Genomic DNA, 20995 nt, shown 5'->3' with positions numbered 1-20995 from the left:
TATTGTCTCCTCCCGGATATCCTCCCGCAGTGCGGCCTCCACATTATCGTCTCCTCCTGTATATCCTCCCGCAGTGCGGCCTCCACATTATCGTCTCCTCCTGTATAACCTCCCGCAGTGCGGCCTCCACATTATCGTCTCCTCCTGTATATCCTCCCGCAGTGCGGCCTCCACATTATCGTCTCCTCCCGTATATCCTCCCGCAGTGCGGCCTCCACATTATCGTCTCCTCCCGTATATCCTCCCGCAGTGCGGCCTCCACATTATCGTCTCCTCCCGTATATCCTCCCGCAGTGCGGCCTCCACATTATCCTCTCCTCCTGTATATCCTCCCGCAGTGCGGCCTCCACATTATCGTCTCCTCCCGTATATCCTCCCGCAGTGCGGCCTCCACATTATAGTCTCCTCCTGTATATCCTCCCGCAGTGCGGCCTCCACATTATCGTCTCCTCCTGTAGTGCGGCCTCCACATTATCGTCTCCTCCTGTATATCCTCCCGCAGTGCGGCCTCCACATTATCGTCTCCTCCTGTATATCCTCCCGCAGTGCGGCCTCCACATTATCGTCTCCTCCAGTATATCCTCCCGCAGTGCGGCCTCCACATTATCCTCTCCTCCTGTATATCCTCCCGCAGTGCGGCTCCCACATTATCCTCTCCCCCTGTATATCCTCCCGCAGTGCGGCCTCCACATTATCGTCTCCTCCTGTATATCCTCCCGCAGTGCGGCCTCCACATTATCCTCTCCTCCTCTATATCCTCCCGCAGTGCGGCTCCCACATTATCATCTCCTCCTGTATATCCTCCCGCAGTGCGGCCTCCACATTATCGTCTCCTCCCGTATATCCTCCTGTAGTGCGGCCTCCACATTATCGTCTCCTCCCGTATATCCTCCCGCAGTGCGGCCTCCACATTATCGTCTCCTCCCGTATATCCTCCCCCAGTGCGGCCTCCACATTATCGTCTCCTCCTGTATATCCTCCCGCAGTGCGGCCTCCACATTATCTTCTCCTCCCGTATATCCTCCCGCAGTGCGGCCTCCACATTATCGTCTCCTCTGTATATCCTCCTGCAGTGCGGCCTCCACTTTATCCTCTCCTCCTGTATATCCTCCCGCAGTGCGGCCTCCACATTATCGTCTCCTCCTGTATATCCTCCCGCAGTGCGGCCTCCACAATATCGTCTCCTCCCGTATATCCTCCTGCAGTGCGGCCTCCACATTATCCTCTCCTCCTGTATATCCTCCCGCAGTGCGGCCTCCACATTATTGTCTCCTCCTGTATATCCTCCCGCAGTGCGGCCTCCACATTATCGTCTCCTCCTGTATATCCTCCCGCAGTGCGGCCTCCACATTATCCTCTCCTCCCGTATATCCTCCCGCAGTGCGGCCTCCACATTATCGTCTCCTCCTGTATAACCTCCCGCAGTGCGGCCTCCACATTATCGTCTCCTCCTGTATATCCTCTAGCAGTGCGGCCTCCACATTATCGTCTCCTCCCGTATATCCTCCCGCAGTGCGGCCTCCATATTATCGTCTCCTCCTGTATATCCTCCCGCAGTGCGGCCTCCACATTATCGTCTCCTCCCGTATATCCTCCCGCAGTGCGGCCTCCACATTATCGTCTCCTCCTGTATATCCTCCCGCAGTGCGGCCTCCACATTATCGTCTCCTCCCGTATATCCTCCCGCAGTGCGGCCTCCACATTATCGTCTCCTCCCGTATATCCTCCCGCAGTGCGGCCTCCACATTATCATCTCCTCCTGTATATCCTCCTGTAGTGCGGCCTCCACATTATCGTCTCCTCCCGTATATCCTCCCGCAGTGCGGCCTCCACATTATCCTCTCCTCCCGTATATCCTCCCGCAGTGCGGCCTCCACATTATCGTCTCCTCCCGTATATCCTCCCGCAGTGCGGCCTCCACATTATCGTCTCCTCCCGTATATCCTCCCGCAGTGCGGCCTCCACATTGTCTCCACCTGTATATCCTCCCGCAGTGCGGCCTCCACATTATCGTCTCCTCCCGTATATCCTCCCGCAGTGCGGCCTCCACATTATCGTCTCCTCCCGTATATCCTCCCGCAGTGCGGCCTCCACATTATCGTCTCCTCCTGTATATCCTCCCGCAGTGCGGCCTCCACATTATCGTCTCCTCTGTATATCCTCCCGCAGTGCGGCCTCCACATTATCGTCTCCTCCTGTATATCCTCCCGCAGTGCGGCCTTCACATTATCCTCTCCTCCTGTATATCCTCCCGCAGTGCGGCCTCCACATTATCCTCTCCTCCTGTATATCCTCCCGCAGTGCGGCCTCCACATTATCGTCTCCTCCTGTATATCCTCCCGCAGTGCGGCCTCCACATTATCGTCTCCTCTGTATATCCTCCCGCAGTGCGGCCTCCACATTGTCTCCTCCTGTATATCCTCCCGCAGTGCGGCCTCCACATTATCGTCTCCTCTGTATATCCTCCCGCAGTGCGGCCTTCAGATTTGATTTCACATACAGACAGACTCCTCCCCCTTTCTGTTTTGTCCGATCCTTCCTGAATAGACTATAACCCTGTATGTTACCGCCCAGTCACAGGTATCGTCCAACCACGTCTCTGTTATACCCGCGATGTCATAATTTTCCTCAGACATCAACCGCTCCAGTTCGTCAGTTTTATTGGTCAGATTTCTGGCATTAGTCATCATGCACTTCACTGGTGTATGTTTTTTCTTCCTATCACTATTATCTATTCTAACCCCCTCCCCCTCCGCTCCACCCCCAGGTACATTACTAAGTCCCCCCTCTCTATCTACACTGTCTTCCCCCTCTATGTTATAGGTTCCCTCCCCCCCAGTCCCTAGTTTAAACACTCCTCCACCTTTCTTGCCATCTTCTCCCTGAGCACAGCTGCATACAGGTAATAGACAGGAGGCCCTGACTGTATACAGGTAATAGACAGGAGGCCCTGACTGTATACAGGTAATAGACAGGAGGCCCTGACTGTATACAGGTAATAGACAGGAGGCCCTGACTGTATACAGGTAATAGACAGGAGGCCCTGACTGTATACAGGTAATAGACAGGAGGCCCTGACTGTATACAGGTAATAGACAGGAGGCCCTGACTGTATACAGGTAATAGACAGGAGGCCCTGACTGTATACATGTAATAGACTGGAGGCCCTGACTGTATACAGATAATAGACTGAAGGCTCTGACTGTATACAGGTAAAAGACAGGAGGCCCTGACTGTATACAGGTAATAGACAGGAAGCCCTGACTGTATACAGATAATAGACTGGAGGCCCTGACTGTATACATGTAATAGACTGGAGGCCCTGACTGTATACATATAATAGACAGGAGGCCCTGACTGTATACAGATAATAGACAGGAGGCCCTGACTGTATACAGATAATAGACTGGAGGCAGATATTGTGTGAGAATCATTTATTCGGATTGGTACAGATTGGGTTTTCTTTTATTTCTCGCTCCGCGATATTTCCTGCCTCCATTCTTGGCCTCTGTTCACACACACTGCTTCTCATCGCCCTCAGGATAGAGTGGAGGCCCTGACTGTATACAGATAATAGACAGGAGGCCCTGACTGTATACATATAATAGACTGGAGGCCCTGACTGTATACAGATAATAGACAGGAGGCCCTGACTGTATACAGATAATAGACAGGAGGCCCTGACTGTATACAGATAATAGACAGGAGGCCCTGACTGTATACAGATAATAGACTGGAGGCCCTGACTGTATACCGATAATAGACTGGAGGCCCTGACTGTATACAGATAATAGACTGGAGGCCCTGACTGTATACATATAATAGACAGGAGGCCCTGACTGTATACAGATAATAGACAGGAAGCCCTGACTGTATACAGATAATAGACAGGAGGCCCTGACTGTATACATATAATAGACAGGAGGCCCTGACTGTATACAGATAATAGACTGGAGGCCCTGACTGTATACAGATAATAGACAGGAGGCCCTGACTGTATACAGATAATAGACTGGAGGCAGATATTGTGTGAGAATCATTTATTCGGATTGGTACAGATTGGGTTTTCTTTTATTTCTCGCTCCGCGATATTTCCTGCCTCCATTCTTGGCCTCTGTTCACACACACTGCTTCTCATCGCCCTCAGGATAGAGTGGAGGCCCTGACTGTATACAGATAATAGACAGGAGGCCCTGACTGTATACAGATAATAGACTGGAGGCCCTGACTGTATACAGATAATAGACTGGAGGCCCTGACTGTATACAGATAATAGACTGGAGGCCCTGACTGTATACAGATAATAGACAGGAGGCCCTGACTGTATACAGATAATAGACAGGAGGCCCTGACTGTATACAGATAATAGACAGGAGGCCCTGACTGTATACATATAATAGACAGGAGGCCCTGACTGTATACAGATAATAGACAGGAGGCCCTGACTGTATACAGATAATAGACTGGAGGCAGATATTGTGTGAGAATCATTTATTCGGATTGGTACAGATTGGGTTTTCTTTTATTTCTCGCTCCGCGATATTTCCTGCCTCCATTCTTGGCCTCTGTTCACACACACTGCTTCTCATCGCCCTCAGGATAGAGTGGAGGCCCTGACTGTATACAGATAATAGACTGGAGGCCCTGACTGTATACAGGTAATAGACTGGAGGCCCTGACTGTATACAGATAATAGACAGGAGGCCCTGACTGTATACATATAATAGACAGGAGGCCCTGACTGTATACAGATAATAGACAGGAGGCCCTGACTGTATACAGATAATAGACAGGAGGCCCTGACTGTATACAGATAATAGACAGGAGGCCCTGACTGTATACATATAATAGACAGGAGGCCCTGACTGTATACAGATAATAGACAGGAGGCCCTGACTGTATACAGATAATAGACTGGAGGCAGATATTGTGTGAGAATCATTTATTCGGATTGGTACAGATTGGGTTTTCTTTTATTTCTTGCTCCGCGATATTTCCTGCCTCCATTCTTGGCCTCTGTTCACACACACTGCTTCTCATCGCCCTCAGGATAGAGTGGAGGCCCTGACTGTATACAGATAATAGACAGGAGGCCCTGACTGTATACATATAATAGACAGGAGGCCCTGACTGTATACAGATAATAGATTGGAGGCCCTGACTGTATACATATAATAGACAGGAGGCCCTGACTGTATACAGATAATAGACAGGAGGCCCTGACTGTATACAGATAATAGACAGGAGGCCCTGACTGTATACAGATAATAGACTGGAGGCCCCGACTGTATACAGATAATAGACTGGAGGCCCTGACTGTATACAGATAATAGACTGGAGGCCCTGACTGTATACAGATAATAGACAGGAGGCCCTGACTGTATACAGATAATAGACTGGAGGCAGATATTGTGTGAGAATCATTTATTCGGATTGGTACAGATTGGGTTTTCTTTTATTTCTCGCTCCGCGATATTTCCTGCCTCCATTCTTGGCCTCTGTTCACACACACTGCTTCTCATCGCCCTCAGGATAGAGTGGAGGCCCTGACTGTATACAGATAATAGACAGGAGGCCCTGACTGTATACATATAATAGACTGGAGGCCCTGACTGTATACAGATAATAGACAGGAGGCCCTGACTGTATACAGATAATAGACAGGAGGCCCTGACTGTATACAGATAATAGACAGGAGGCCCTGACTGTATACAGATAATAGACTGGAGGCCCTGACTGTATACAGATAATAGACTGGAGGCCCTGACTGTATACAGATAATAGACTGGAGGCCCTGACTGTATACATATAATAGACAGGAGGCCCTGACTGTATACAGATAATAGACTGGAGGCCCTGACTGTATACATATAATAGACTGGAGGCAGATATTGTGTGAGAATCATTTATTCGGATTGGTACAGATTGGGTTTTCTTTTATTTCTCGCTCCGCGATATTTCCTGCCTCCACTCTTGGCCTCTGTTCACACACACTGCTTCTCATCGCCCTCAGGATAGAGTGGAGGCCCTGACTGTATACAGATAATAGACTGGAGGCCCTGACTGTATACAGGTAATAGACAGGAGGCCCTGACTGTATACATATAATAGACTGGAGGCCCTGACTGTATACAGATAATAGACAGGAGGCCCTGACTGTATACAGATAATAGACAGGAGGCCCTGACTGTATACAGATAATAGACTGGAGGCAGATATTGTGTGAGAATCATTTATTCGGATTGGTACAGATTGGGTTTTCTTTTATTTCTCGCTCCGCGATATTTCCTGCCTCCATTCTTGGCCTCTGTTCACACACACTGCTTCTCATCGCCCTCAGGATAGAGTGGAGGCCCTGACTGTATACAGATAATAGACAGGAGGCCCTGACTGTATACAGATAATAGACTGGAGGCCCTGACTGTATACAGATAATAGACTGGAGGCCCTGACTGTATACAGATAATAGACTGGAGGCCCTGACTGTATACAGATAATAGACAGGAGGCCCTGACTGTATACAGATAATAGACAGGAGGCCCTGACTGTATACAGATAATAGACAGGAGGCCCTGACTGTATACATATAATAGACAGGAGGCCCTGACTGTATACAGATAATAGACAGGAGGCCCTGACTGTATACAGATAATAGACTGGAGGCAGATATTGTGTGAGAATCATTTATTCGGATTGGTACAGATTGGGTTTTCTTTTATTTCTCGCTCCGCGATATTTCCTGCCTCCATTCTTGGCCTCTGTTCACACACACTGCTTCTCATCGCCCTCAGGATAGAGTGGAGGCCCTGACTGTATACAGATAATAGACTGGAGGCCCTGACTGTATACAGGTAATAGACTGGAGGCCCTGACTGTATACAGATAATAGACAGGAGGCCCTGACTGTATACATATAATAGACAGGAGGCCCTGACTGTATACAGATAATAGACAGGAGGCCCTGACTGTATACAGATAATAGACAGGAGGCCCTGACTGTATACAGATAATAGACAGGAGGCCCTGACTGTATACAGATAATAGACAGGAGGCCCTGACTGTATACAGATAATAGACTGGAGGCCCTGACTGTATACAGATAATAGACTGGAGGCCCTGACTGTATACAGATAATAGACTGGAGGCAGATATTGTGTGAGAATCATTTATTCGGATTGGTACAGATTGGGTTTTCTTTTATTTCTTGCTCCGCAATATTTCCTGCCTCCATTCTTGGCCTCTGTTCACACACACTGCTTCTCATCGCCCTCAGGATAGAGTGGAGGCCCTGACTGTATACAGATAATAGACAGGAGGCTCTGACTGTATACAGATAATAGACTGGAGGCCCTGACTGTATACAGATAATAGACAGGAGGCCCTGACTGTATACAGATAATAGACAGGAGGCCCTGACTGTATACAGATAATAGACTGGAGGCCCTGACTGTATACAGATAATAGACTGGAGGCCCTGACTGTATACAGGTAATAGACAGGAGGCCCTGACTGTATACAGATAATAGACTGGAGGCCCTGACTGTATACATATAATAGACAGGAGGCCCTGACTGTATACAGATAATAGACTGGAGGCCCTGACTGTATACAGATGATAGACAGGAGGCCCTGACTGTATACATATAATAGACTGGAGGCCCTGACTGTATACAGATAATAGACAGGAGGCCCTGACTGTATACAGATAATAGACAGGAGGCCCTGACTGTATACAGATAATAGACTGGAGGCAGATATTGTGTGAGAATCATTTATTCGGATTGGTACAGATTGGGTTTTCTTTTATTTCTTGCTCCGCGATATTTCCTGCCTCCATTCTTGGCCTCTGTTCACACACACTGCTTCTCATCGCCCTCAGGATAGAGTGGAGGCCCTGACTGTATACAGATAATAGACAGGAGGCCCTGACTGTATACATATAATAGACTGGAGGCCCTGACTGTATACAGATAATAGACTGGAGGCCCTGACTGTATACAGATAATAGACTGGAGGCCCTGACTGTATACAGATAATAGACTGGAGGCCCTGACTGTATACAGATAATAGACTGGAGGCCCTGACTGTATACATATAATAGACAGGAGGCCCTGACTGTATACAGATAATAGACTGGAGGCAGATATTGTGTGAGAATCATTTATTCGGATTGGTACAGATTGGGTTTTCTTTTATTTCTTGCTCCGCGATATTTCCTGCCTCCATTCTTGGCCTCTGTTCACACACACTGCTTCTCATCGCCCTCAGGATAGAGTGGAGGCCCTGACTGTATACAGATAATAGACAGGAGGCCCTGACTGTATACATATAATAGACAGGAGGCCCTGACTGTATACAGGTAATAGACAGGAGGCCCTGACTGTATACATATAATAGACAGGAGGCCCTGACTGTATACAGATAATAGACAGGAGGCCCTGACTGTATACAGATAATAGACTGGAGGCAGATATTGTGTGAGAATCATTTATTCGGATTGGTACAGATTGGGTTTTCTTTTATTTCTCGCTCCGCGATATTTCCTGCCTCCATTCTTGGCCTCTGTTCACACACACTGCTTCTCATCGCCCTCAGGATAGAGTGGAGGCCCTGACTGTATACAGGTAATAGACAGGAGGCCCTGACTGTATACAGATAATAGACTGGAGGCCCTGACTGTATACAGATAACAGACTGGAGGCCCTGACTGTATACAGGTAATAGACAGGAGGCCCTGACTGTATACAGATAATAGACTGGAGGCCCTGACTGTATACAGATAATAGACAGGAGGCCCTGACTGTATACAGATAATAGACAGGAGGCCCTGACTGTATACAGGTAATAGACAGGAGGCCCTGACTGTATACAGATAATAGACTGGAGGCAGATATTGTGTGAGAATCATTTATTCGGATTGGTACAGATTGGGTTTTCTTTTATTTCTCGCTCCGCGATATTTCCTGCCTCCATTCTTGGCCTCTGTTCACACACACTGCTTCTCATCGCCCTCAGGATAGAGTGGAGGCCCTGACTGTATACAGATAATAGACAGGAGGCCCTGACTGTATACATATAATAGACTGGAGGCCCTGACTGTATACAGGTAATAGACAGGAGGCCCTGACTGTATACAGATAATAGACTGGAGACCCTGACTGTATACAGGTAATAGACAGGAGGCCCTGACTGTATACAGGTAATAGACAGGAGGCCCTGACTGTATACAGGTAATAGACAGGAGGCCCTGACTGTATACAGATAATAGACTGGAGGCCCTGACTGTATACAGGTAATAGACAGGAGGCCCTGACTGTATACAGATAATAGACTGGAGGCCCTGACTGTATACAGGTAATAGACAGGAGGCCCTGTCTGTATACAGATAATAGACTGGAGGCAGATATTGTGTGAGAATCATTTATTCGGATTGGTACAGATTGGGTTTTCTTTTATTTCTTGCTCCGCGATATTTCCTGCCTCCATTCTTGGCCTCTGTTCACACACACTGCTTCTCATCGCCCTCAGGATAGAGTGGAGGCCCTGACTGTATACAGATAATAGACTGGAGTCCCTGACTGTATACAGGTAATAGACAGGAGGCCCTGACTGTATACAGATAATAGACTGGAGACCCTGACTGTATACAGGTAATAGACAGGAGGCTCTGACTGTATACAGGTAATAGACAGGAGGCCCTGACTGTATACAGGTAATAGACAGGAGGCCCTGACTGTATACAGATAATAGACTGGAGGCCCTGACTGTATACAGGTAATAGACAGGAGGCCCTGACTGTATACAGATAATAGACTGGAGGCCCTGACTGTATACAGGTAATAGACAGGAGGCCCTGACTGTATACAGATAATAGACTGGAGGCAGATATTGTGTGAGAATCATTTATTCGGATTGGTACAGATTGGGTTTTCTTTTATTTCTTGCTCCGCGATATTTCCTGCCTCCATTCTTGGCCTCTGTTCACACACACTGCTTCTCATCGCCCTCAGGATAGAGTGGAGGCCCTGACTGTATACAGATAATAGACTGGAGGCCCTGACTGTATACAGGTAATAGACTGGAGGCCCTGACTGTATACAGATAATAGACAGGAGGCCCTGACTGTATACATATAATAGACTGGAGGCCCTGACTGTATACAGATAATAGACAGGAGGCCCTGACTGTATACAGATAATAGACTGGAGGCAGATATTGTGTGAGAATCATTTATTCGGATTGGTACAGTTTGGGTTTTCTTTTATTTCTTGCTCCGCGATATTTCCTGCCTCCATTCTTGGCCTCTGTTCACACACACTGCTTCTCATCGCCCTCAGGATAGAGTGGAGGCCCTGACTGTATACAGATAATAGACAGGAGGCCCTGACTGTATACATATAATAGACAGGAGGCCCTGACTGTATACAGGTAATAGACAGGAGGCCCTGACTGTATACATATAATAGACAGGAGGCCCTGACTGTATACAGATAATAGACAGGAGGCCCTGACTGTATACAGATAATAGACTGGAGGCAGATATTGTGTGAGAATCATTTATTCGGATTGGTACAGATTGGGTTTTCTTTTATTTCTCGCTCCGCGATATTTCCTGCCTCCATTCTTGGCCTCTGTTCACACACACTGCTTCTCATCGCCCTCAGGATAGAGTGGAGGCCCTGACTGTATACAGGTAATAGACAGGAGGCCCTGACTGTATACAGATAATAGACTGGAGGCCCTGACTGTATACAGATAATAGACTGGAGGCCCTGACTGTATACAGGTAATAGACAGGAGGCCCTGACTGTATACAGATAATAGACTGGAGGCCCTGACTGTATACAGATAATAGACAGGAGGCCCTGACTGTATACAGATAATAGACAGGAGGCCCTGACTGTATACAGGTAATAGACAGGAGGCCCTGACTGTATACAGATAATAGACTGGAGGCAGATATTGTGTGAGAATCATTTATTCGGATTGGTACAGATTGGGTTTTCTTTTATTTCTCGCTCCGCGATATTTCCTGCCTCCATTCTTGGCCTCTGTTCACACACACTGCTTCTCATCGCCCTCAGGATAGAGTGGAGGCCCTGACTGTATACAGATAATAGACAGGAGGCCCTGACTGTATACATATAATAGACTGGAGGCCCTGACTGTATACAGGTAATAGACAGGAGGCCCTGACTGTATACAGATAATAGACTGGAGACCCTGACTGTATACAGGTAATAGACAGGAGGCCCTGACTGTATACAGGTAATAGACAGGAGGCCCTGACTGTATACAGGTAATAGACAGGAGGCCCTGACTGTATACAGATAATAGACTGGAGGCCCTGACTGTATACAGGTAATAGACAGGAGGCCCTGACTGTATACAGATAATAGACTGGAGGCCCTGACTGTATACAGGTAATAGACAGGAGGCCCTGTCTGTATACAGATAATAGACTGGAGGCAGATATTGTGTGAGAATCATTTATTCGGATTGGTACAGATTGGGTTTTCTTTTATTTCTTGCTCCGCGATATTTCCTGCCTCCATTCTTGGCCTCTGTTCACACACACTGCTTCTCATCGCCCTCAGGATAGAGTGGAGGCCCTGACTGTATACAGATAATAGACTGGAGGCCCTGACTGTATACAGGTAATAGACAGGAGGCCCTGACTGTATACAGATAATAGACTGGAGACCCTGACTGTATACAGGTAATAGACAGGAGGCTCTGACTGTATACAGGTAATAGACAGGAGGCCCTGACTGTATACAGGTAATAGACAGGAGGCCCTGACTGTATACAGATAATAGACTGGAGGCCCTGACTGTATACAGGTAATAGACAGGAGGCCCTGACTGTATACAGATAATAGACAGGAGGCCCTGACTGTATACAGGTAATAGACAGGAGGCCCTGACTGTATACAGATAATAGACTGGAGGCAGATATTGTGTGAGAATCATTTATTCGGATTGGTACAGATTGGGTCTTCTTTTATTTCTCGCTCCGCGATATTTCCTGCCTCCATTCTTGGCCTCTGTTCACACACACTGCTTCTCATCGCCCTCAGGATAGAGTGGAGGCCCTGACTGTATACAGATAATAGACAGGAGGCCCTGACTGTATACATATAATAGACTGGAGGCCCTGACTGTATACAGGTAATAGACAGGAGGCCCTGACTGTATACAGATAATAGACTGGAGACCCTGACTGTATACAGGTAATAGACAGGAGGCCCTGACTGTATACAGGTAATAGACAGGAGGCCCTGACTGTATACAGGTAATAGACAGGAGGCCCTGACTGTATACAGATAATAGACTGGAGGCCCTGACTGTATACAGGTAATAGACAGGAGGCCCTGACTGTATACAGATAATAGACTGGAGGCCCTGACTGTATACAGGTAATAGACAGGAGGCCCTGTCTGTATACAGATAATAGACTGGAGGCAGATATTGTGTGAGAATCATTTATTCGGATTGGTACAGATTGGGTTTTCTTTTATTTCTTGCTCCGCGATATTTCCTGCCTCCATTCTTGGCCTCTGTTCACACACACTGCTTCTCATCGCCCTCAGGATAGAGTGGAGGCCCTGACTGTATACAGATAATAGACTGGAGGCCCTGACTGTATACAGGTAATAGACAGGAGGCCCTGACTGTATACAGATAATAGACTGGAGACCCTGACTGTATACAGGTAATAGACAGGAGGCTCTGACTGTATACAGGTAATAGACAGGAGGCCCTGACTGTATACAGGTAATAGACAGGAGGCCCTGACTGTATACAGATAATAGACTGGAGGCCCTGACTGTATACAGATAATAGACTGGAGGCCCTGACTGTATACAGATAATAGACTGGAGGCCCTGACTGTATACAGATAATAGACTGGAGGCCCTGACTGTATACAGATAATAGACTGGAGGCCCTGACTGTATACATATAATAGACAGGAGGCCCTGACTGTATACAGATAATAGACTGGAGGCAGATATTGTGTGAGAATCATTTATTCGGATTGGTACAGATTGGGTTTTCTTTTATTTCTTGCTCCGCGATATTTCCTGCCTCCATTCTTGGCCTCTGTTCACACACACTGCTTCTCATCGCCCTCAGGATAGAGTGGAGGCCCTGACTGTATACAGATAATAGACAGGAGGCCCTGACTGTATACATATAATAGACAGGAGGCCCTGACTGTATACAGGTAATAGACAGGAGGCCCTGACTGTATACATATAATAGACAGGAGGCCCTGACTGTATACAGATAATAGACAGGAGGCCCTGACTGTATACAGATAATAGACTGGAGGCAGATATTGTGTGAGAATCATTTATTCGGATTGGTACAGATTGGGTTTTCTTTTATTTCTCGCTCCGCGATATTTCCTGCCTCCATTCTTGGCCTCTGTTCACACACACTGCTTCTCATCGCCCTCAGGATAGAGTGGAGGCCCTGACTGTATACAGGTAATAGACAGGAGGCCCTGACTGTATACAGATAATAGACTGGAGGCCCTGACTGTATACAGATAATAGACTGGAGGCCCTGACTGTATACAGGTAATAGACAGGAGGCCCTGACTGTATACAGATAATAGACTGGAGGCCCTGACTGTATACAGATAATAGACAGGAGGCCCTGACTGTATACAGATAATAGACAGGAGGCCCTGACTGTATACAGGTAATAGACAGGAGGCCCTGACTGTATACAGATAATAGACTGGAGGCAGATATTGTGTGAGAATCATTTATTCGGATTGGTACAGATTGGGTTTTCTTTTATTTCTCGCTCCGCGATATTTCCTGCCTCCATTCTTGGCCTCTGTTCACACACACTGCTTCTCATCGCCCTCAGGATAGAGTGGAGGCCCTGACTGTATACAGATAATAGACAGGAGGCCCTGACTGTATACAGATAATAGACTGGAGGCAGATATTGTGTGAGAATCATTTATTCGGATTGGTACAGATTGGGTTTTCTTTTATTTCTTGCTCCGCGATATTTCCTGCCTCCATTCTTGGCCTCTGTTCACACACACTGCTTCTCATCGCCCTCAGGATAGAGTGGAGGCCCTGACTGTATACAGATAATAGACAGGAGGCCCTGACTGTATACATATAATAGACAGGAGGCCCTGACTGTATACAGGTAATAGACAGGAGGCCCTGACTGTATACATATAATAGACAGGAGGCCCTGACTGTATACAGATAATAGACAGGAGGCCCTGACTGTATACAGATAATAGACTGGAGGCAGATATTGTGTGAGAATCATTTATTCGGATTGGTACAGATTGGGTTTTCTTTTATTTCTCGCTCCGCGATATTTCCTGCCTCCATTCTTGGCCTCTGTTCACACACACTGCTTCTCATCGCCCTCAGGATAGAGTGGAGGCCCTGACTGTATACAGGTAATAGACAGGAGGCCCTGACTGTATACATATAATAGACTGGAGGCCCTGACTGTATACAGGTAATAGACAGGAGGCCCTGACTGTATACAGATAATAGACTGGAGACCCTGACTGTATACAGGTAATAGACAGGAGGCCCTGACTGTATACAGGTAATAGACAGGAGGCCCTGACTGTATACAGGTAATAGACAGGAGGCCCTGACTGTATACAGATAATAGACTGGAGGCCCTGACTGTATACAGGTAATAGACAGGAGGCCCTGACTGTATACAGATAATAGACTGGAGGCCCTGACTGTATACAGGTAATAGACAGGAGGCCCTGTCTGTATACAGATAATAGACTGGAGGCAGATATTGTGTGAGAATCATTTATTCGGATTGGTACAGATTGGGTTTTCTTTTATTTCTTGCTCCGCGATATTTCCTGCCTCCATTCTTGGCCTCTGTTCACACACACTGCTTCTCATCGCCCTCAGGATAGAGTGGAGGCCCTGACTGTATACAGATAATAGACTGGAGGCCCTGACTGTATACAGGTAATAGACAGGAGGCCCTGACTGTATACAGATAATAGACTGGAGACCCTGACTGTATACAGGTAATAGACAGGAGGCTCTGACTGTATACAGGTAATAGACAGGAGGCCCTGACTGTATACAGGTAATAGACAGGAGGCCCTGACTGTATACAGATAATAGACTGGAGGCCCTGACTGTATACAGGTAATAGACAGGAGGCCCTGACTGTATACAGATAATAGACTGGAGGCCCTGACTGTATACAGGTAATAGACAGGAGGCCCTGACTGTATACAGATAATAGACTGGAGGCAGATATTGTGTGAGAATCATTTATTCGGATTGGTACAGATTGGGTTTTCTTTTATTTCTCGCTCCGCGATATTTCCTGCCTCCATTCTTGGCCTCTGTTCACACACACTGCTTCTCATCGCCCTCAGGATAGAGTGGAGGCCCTGACTGTATACAGATAATAGACAGGAGGCCCTGACTGTATACAGATAATAGACTGGAGGCAGATATTGTGTGAGAATCATTTATTCGGATTGGTACAGATTGGGTTTTCTTTTATTTCTTGCTCCGCGATATTTCCTGCCTCCATTCTTGGCCTCTGTTCACACACACTGCTTCTCATCGCCCTCAGGATAGAGTGGAGGCCCTGACTGTATACAGATAATAGACAGGAGGCCCTGACTGTATACATATAATAGACAGGAGGCCCTGACTGTATACAGGTAATAGACAGGAGGCCCTGACTGTATACATATAATAGACAGGAGGCCCTGACTGTATACAGATAATAGACAGGAGGCCCTGACTGTATACAGATAATAGACTGGAGGCAGATATTGTGTGAGAATCATTTATTCGGATTGGTACAGATTGGGTTTTCTTTTATTTCTCGCTCCGCGATATTTCCTGCCTCCATTCTTGGCCTCTGTTCACACACACTGCTTCTCATCGCCCTCAGGATAGAGTGGAGGCCCTGACTGTATACAGGTAATAGACAGGAGGCCCTGACTGTATACATATAATAGACTGGAGGCCCTGACTGTATACAGGTAATAGACAGGAGGCCCTGACTGTATACAGATAATAGACTGGAGACCCTGACTGTATACAGGTAATAGACAGGAGGCCCTGACTGTATACAGGTAATAGACAGGAGGCCCTGACTGTATACAGGTAATAGACAGGAGGCCCTGACTGTATACAGATAATAGACTGGAGGCCCTGACTGTATACAGGTAATAGACAGGAGGCCCTGACTGTATACAGATAATAGACTGGAGGCCCTGACTGTATACAGGTAATAGACAGGAGGCCCTGTCTGTATACAGATAATAGACTGGAGGCAGATATTGTGTGAGAATCATTTATTCGGATTGGTACAGATTGGGTTTTCTTTTATTTCTTGCTCCGCGATATTTCCTGCCTCCATTCTTGGCCTCTGTTCACACACACTGCTTCTCATCGCCCTCAGGATAGAGTGGAGGCCCTGACTGTATACAGATAATAGACTGGAGGCCCTGACTGTATACAGGTAATAGACAGGAGGCCCTGACTGTATACAGATAATAGACTGGAGACCCTGACTGTATACAGGTAATAGACAGGAGGCTCTGACTGTATACAGGTAATAGACAGGAGGCCCTGACTGTATACAGGTAATAGACAGGAGGCCCTGACTGTATACAGATAATAGACTGGAGGCCCTGACTGTATACAGGTAATAGACAGGAGGCCCTGACTGTATACAGATAATAGACTGGAGGCCCTGACTGTATACAGGTAATAGACAGGAGGCCCTGACTGTATACAGATAATAGACTGGAGGCAGATATTGTGTGAGAATCATTTATTCGGATTGGTACAGATTGGGTTTTCTTTTATTTCTTGCTCCGCGATATTTCCTGCCTCCATTCTTGGCCTCTGTTCACACACACTGCTTCTCATCGCCCTCAGGATAGAGTGGAGGCCCTGACTGTATACAGATAATAGACTGGAGGCCCTGACTGTATACAGGTAATAGACTGGAGGCCCTGACTGTATACAGATAATAGACAGGAGGCCCTGACTGTATACATATAATAGACTGGAGGCCCTGACTGTGTACAGATAATAGACAGGAGGCCCTGACTGTATACAGATAATAGACTGGAGGCAGATATTGTGTGAGAATCATTTATTCGGATTGGTACAGATTGGGTTTTCTTTTATTTCTCGCTCCGCGATATTTCCTGCCTCCATTCTTGGCCTCTGTTCACACACACTGCTTCTCATCGCCCTCAGGATAGAGTGGAGGCCCTGACTGTATACAGATAATAGACAGGAGGCCCTGACTGTATACAGATAATAGACTGGAGGCCCTGACTGTATACAGATAATAGACTGGAGGCCCTGACTGTATACAGGTAATAGACAGGAGGCCCTGACTGTATACAGATAATAGACTGGAGGCCCTGACTGTATACAGATAATAGACAGGAGGCCCTGACTGTATACAGATAATAGACAGGAGGCCCTGACTGTATACAGGTAATAGACAGGAGGCCCTGACTGTATACAGATAATAGACAGGAGGCCCTGACTGTATACAGATAATAGACAGGAGGCCCTGACTGTATACAGATAATAGACTGGAGGCAGATATTGTGTGAGAATCATTTATTCGGATTGGTACAGATTGGGTTTTCTTTTATTTCTCGCTCCGCGATATTTCCTGCCTCCATTCTTGGCCTCTGTTCACACACACTGCTTCTCATCGCCCTCAGGATAGAGTGGAGGTCCTGACTGTATACAGATAATAGACTGGAGGCCCTGACTGTATACAGGTAATAGACAGGAGGCCCTGACTGTATACAGATAATAGACTGGAGGCCCTGACTGTATACATATAATAGACAGGAGGCCCTGACTGTATACAGATAATAGACTGGAGGCCCTGACTGTATACAGATAATAGACAGGAGGCCCTGACTGTATACAGATAATAGACTGGAGGCCCTGACTGTATACAGATGATAGACAGGAGGCCCTGACTGTATACAGATAATAGACTGGAGGCCCTGACTGTATACAGATAATAGACTGGAGGCCCTGACTGTATACAGATAATAGACTGGAGGCCCTGACTGTATACAGATAATAGACTGGAGGCAGATATTGTGTGAGAATCATTTATTCGGATTGGTACAGATTGGGTTTTCTTTTATTTCTCGCTCCGCGATATTTCCTGCCTCCATTCTTGGCCTCTGTTCACACACACTGCTTCTCATCGCCCTCAGGATAGAGTGGAGGCCCTGACTGTATACAGATAATAGACTGGAGGCCCTGACTGTATACAGGTAATAGACTGGAGGCCCTGACTGTATACAGATAATAGACAGGAGGCCCTGACTGTATACATATAATAGACAGGAGGCCCTGACTGTATACAGATAATAGACAGGAGGCCCTGACTGTATACAGATAATAGACAGGAGGCCCTGACTGTATACATATAATAGACTGGAGGCCCTGACTGTATACAGATAATAGACTGGAGGCCCTGACTGTATACAGATAATAGACTGGAGGCCCTGACTGTATACAGATAATAGACTGGAGGCCCTGACTGTATACAGATAATAGACTGGAGGCCCTGACTGTATACATATAATAGACAGGAGGCCCTGACTGTATACAGATAATAGACTGGAGGCAGATATTGTGTGAGAATCATTTATTCGGATTGGTACAGATTGGGTTTTCTTTTATTTCTTGCTCCGCGATATTTCCTGCCTCCATTCTTGGCCTCTGTTCACACACACTGCTTCTCATCGCCCTCAGGATAGAGTGGAGGCCCTGACTGTATACAGATAATAGACAGGAGGCCCTGACTGTATACATATAATAGACAGGAGGCCCTGACTGTATACAGGTAATAGACAGGAGGCCCTGACTGTATACATATAATAGACAGGAGGCCCTGACTGTATACAGATAATAGACAGGAGGCCCTGACTGTATACAGATAATAGACTGGAGGCAGATATTGTGTGAGAATCATTTATTCGGATTGGTACAGATTGGGTTTTCTTTTATTTCTCGCTCCGCGATATTTCCTGCCTCCATTCTTGGCCTCTGTTCACACACACTGCTTCTCATCGCCCTCAGGATAGAGTGGAGGCCCTGACTGTATACAGGTAATAGACAGGAGGCCCTGACTGTATACAGATAATAGACTGGAGGCCCTGACTGTATACAGATAATAGACTGGAGGCCCTGACTGTATACAGGTAATAGACAGGAGGCCCTGACTGTATACAGATAATAGACTGGAGGCCCTGACTGTATACAGATAATAGACAGGAGGCCCTGACTGTATACAGATAATAGACAGGAGGCCCTGACTGTATACAGGTAATAGACAGGAGGCCCTGACTGTATACAGATAATAGACTGGAGGCAGATATTGTGTGAGAATCATTTATTCGGATTGGTACAGATTGGGTTTTCTTTTATTTCTCGCTCCGCGATATTTCCTGCCTCCATTCTTGGCCTCTGTTCACACACACTGCTTCTCATCGCCCTCAGGATAGAGTGGAGGCCCTGACTGTATACAGATAATAGACAGGAGGCCCTGACTGTATACATATAATAGACTGGAGGCCCTGACTGTATACAGGTAATAGACAGGAGGCCCTGACTGTATACAGATAATAGACTGGAGACCCTGACTGTATACAGGTAATAGACAGGAGGCCCTGACTGTATACAGGTAATAGACAGGAGGCCCTGACTGTATACAGGTAATAGACAGGAGGCCCTGACTGTATACAGATAATAGACTGGAGGCCCTGACTGTATACAGGTAATAGACAGGAGGCCCTGACTGTATACAGATAATAGACTGGAGGCCCTGACTGTATACAGGTAATAGACAGGAGGCCCTGTCTGTATACAGATAATAGACTGGAGGCAGATATTGTGTGAGAATCATTTATTCGGATTGGTACAGATTGGGTTTTCTTTTATTTCTTGCTCCGCGATATTTCCTGCCTCCATTCTTGGCCTCTGTTCACACACACTGCTTCTCATCGCCCTCAGGATAGAGTGGAGGCCCTGACTGTATACAGATAATAGACTGGAGGCCCTGACTGTATACAGGTAATAGACAGGAGGCCCTGACTGTATACAGATAATAGACTGGAGACCCTGACTGTATACAGGTAATAGACAGGAGGCTCTGACTGTATACAGGTAATAGACAGGAGGCCCTGACTGTATACAGGTAATAGACAGGAGGCCCTGACTGTATACAGATAATAGACTGGAGGCCCTGACTGTATACAGGTAATAGACAGGAGGCCCTGACTGTATACAGATAATAGACTGGAGGCCCTGACTGTATACAGGTAATAGACAGGAGGCCCTGACTGTATACAGATAATAGACTGGAGGCAGATATTGTGTGAGAATCATTTATTCGGATTGGTACAGATTGGGTTTTCTTTTATTTCTTGCTCCGCGATATTTCCTGCCTCCATTCTTGGCCTCTGTTCACACACACTGCTTCTCATCGCCCTCAGGATAGAGTGGAGGCCCTGACTGTATACAGATAATAGACTGGAGGCCCTGACTGTATACAGGTAATAGACTGGAGGCCCTGACTGTATACAGATAATAGACAGGAGGCCCTGACTGTATACATATAATAGACTGGAGGCCCTGACTGTATACAGATAATAGACAGGAGGCCCTGACTGTATACAGATAATAGACTGGAGGCAGATATTGTGTGAGAATCATTTATTCGGATTGGTACAGATTGGGTTTTCTTTTATTTCTCGCTCCGCGATATTTCCTGCCTCCATTCTTGGCCTCTGTTCACACACACTGCTTCTCATCGCCCTCAGGATAGAGTGGAGGCCCTGACTGTATACAGATAATAGACAGGAGGCCCTGACTGTATACAGATAATAGACTGGAGGCCCTGACTGTATACAGATAATAGACTGGAGGCCCTGACTGTATACAGGTAAT

Source organism: Hyla sarda, unplaced genomic scaffold, assembly GCF_029499605.1.
Source record: "Hyla sarda isolate aHylSar1 unplaced genomic scaffold, aHylSar1.hap1 scaffold_1563, whole genome shotgun sequence".
NCBI classification, from domain to species: domain Eukaryota; kingdom Metazoa; phylum Chordata; class Amphibia; order Anura; family Hylidae; genus Hyla; species Hyla sarda.
Note: the sequence above shows the minus strand (reverse complement) of the source record.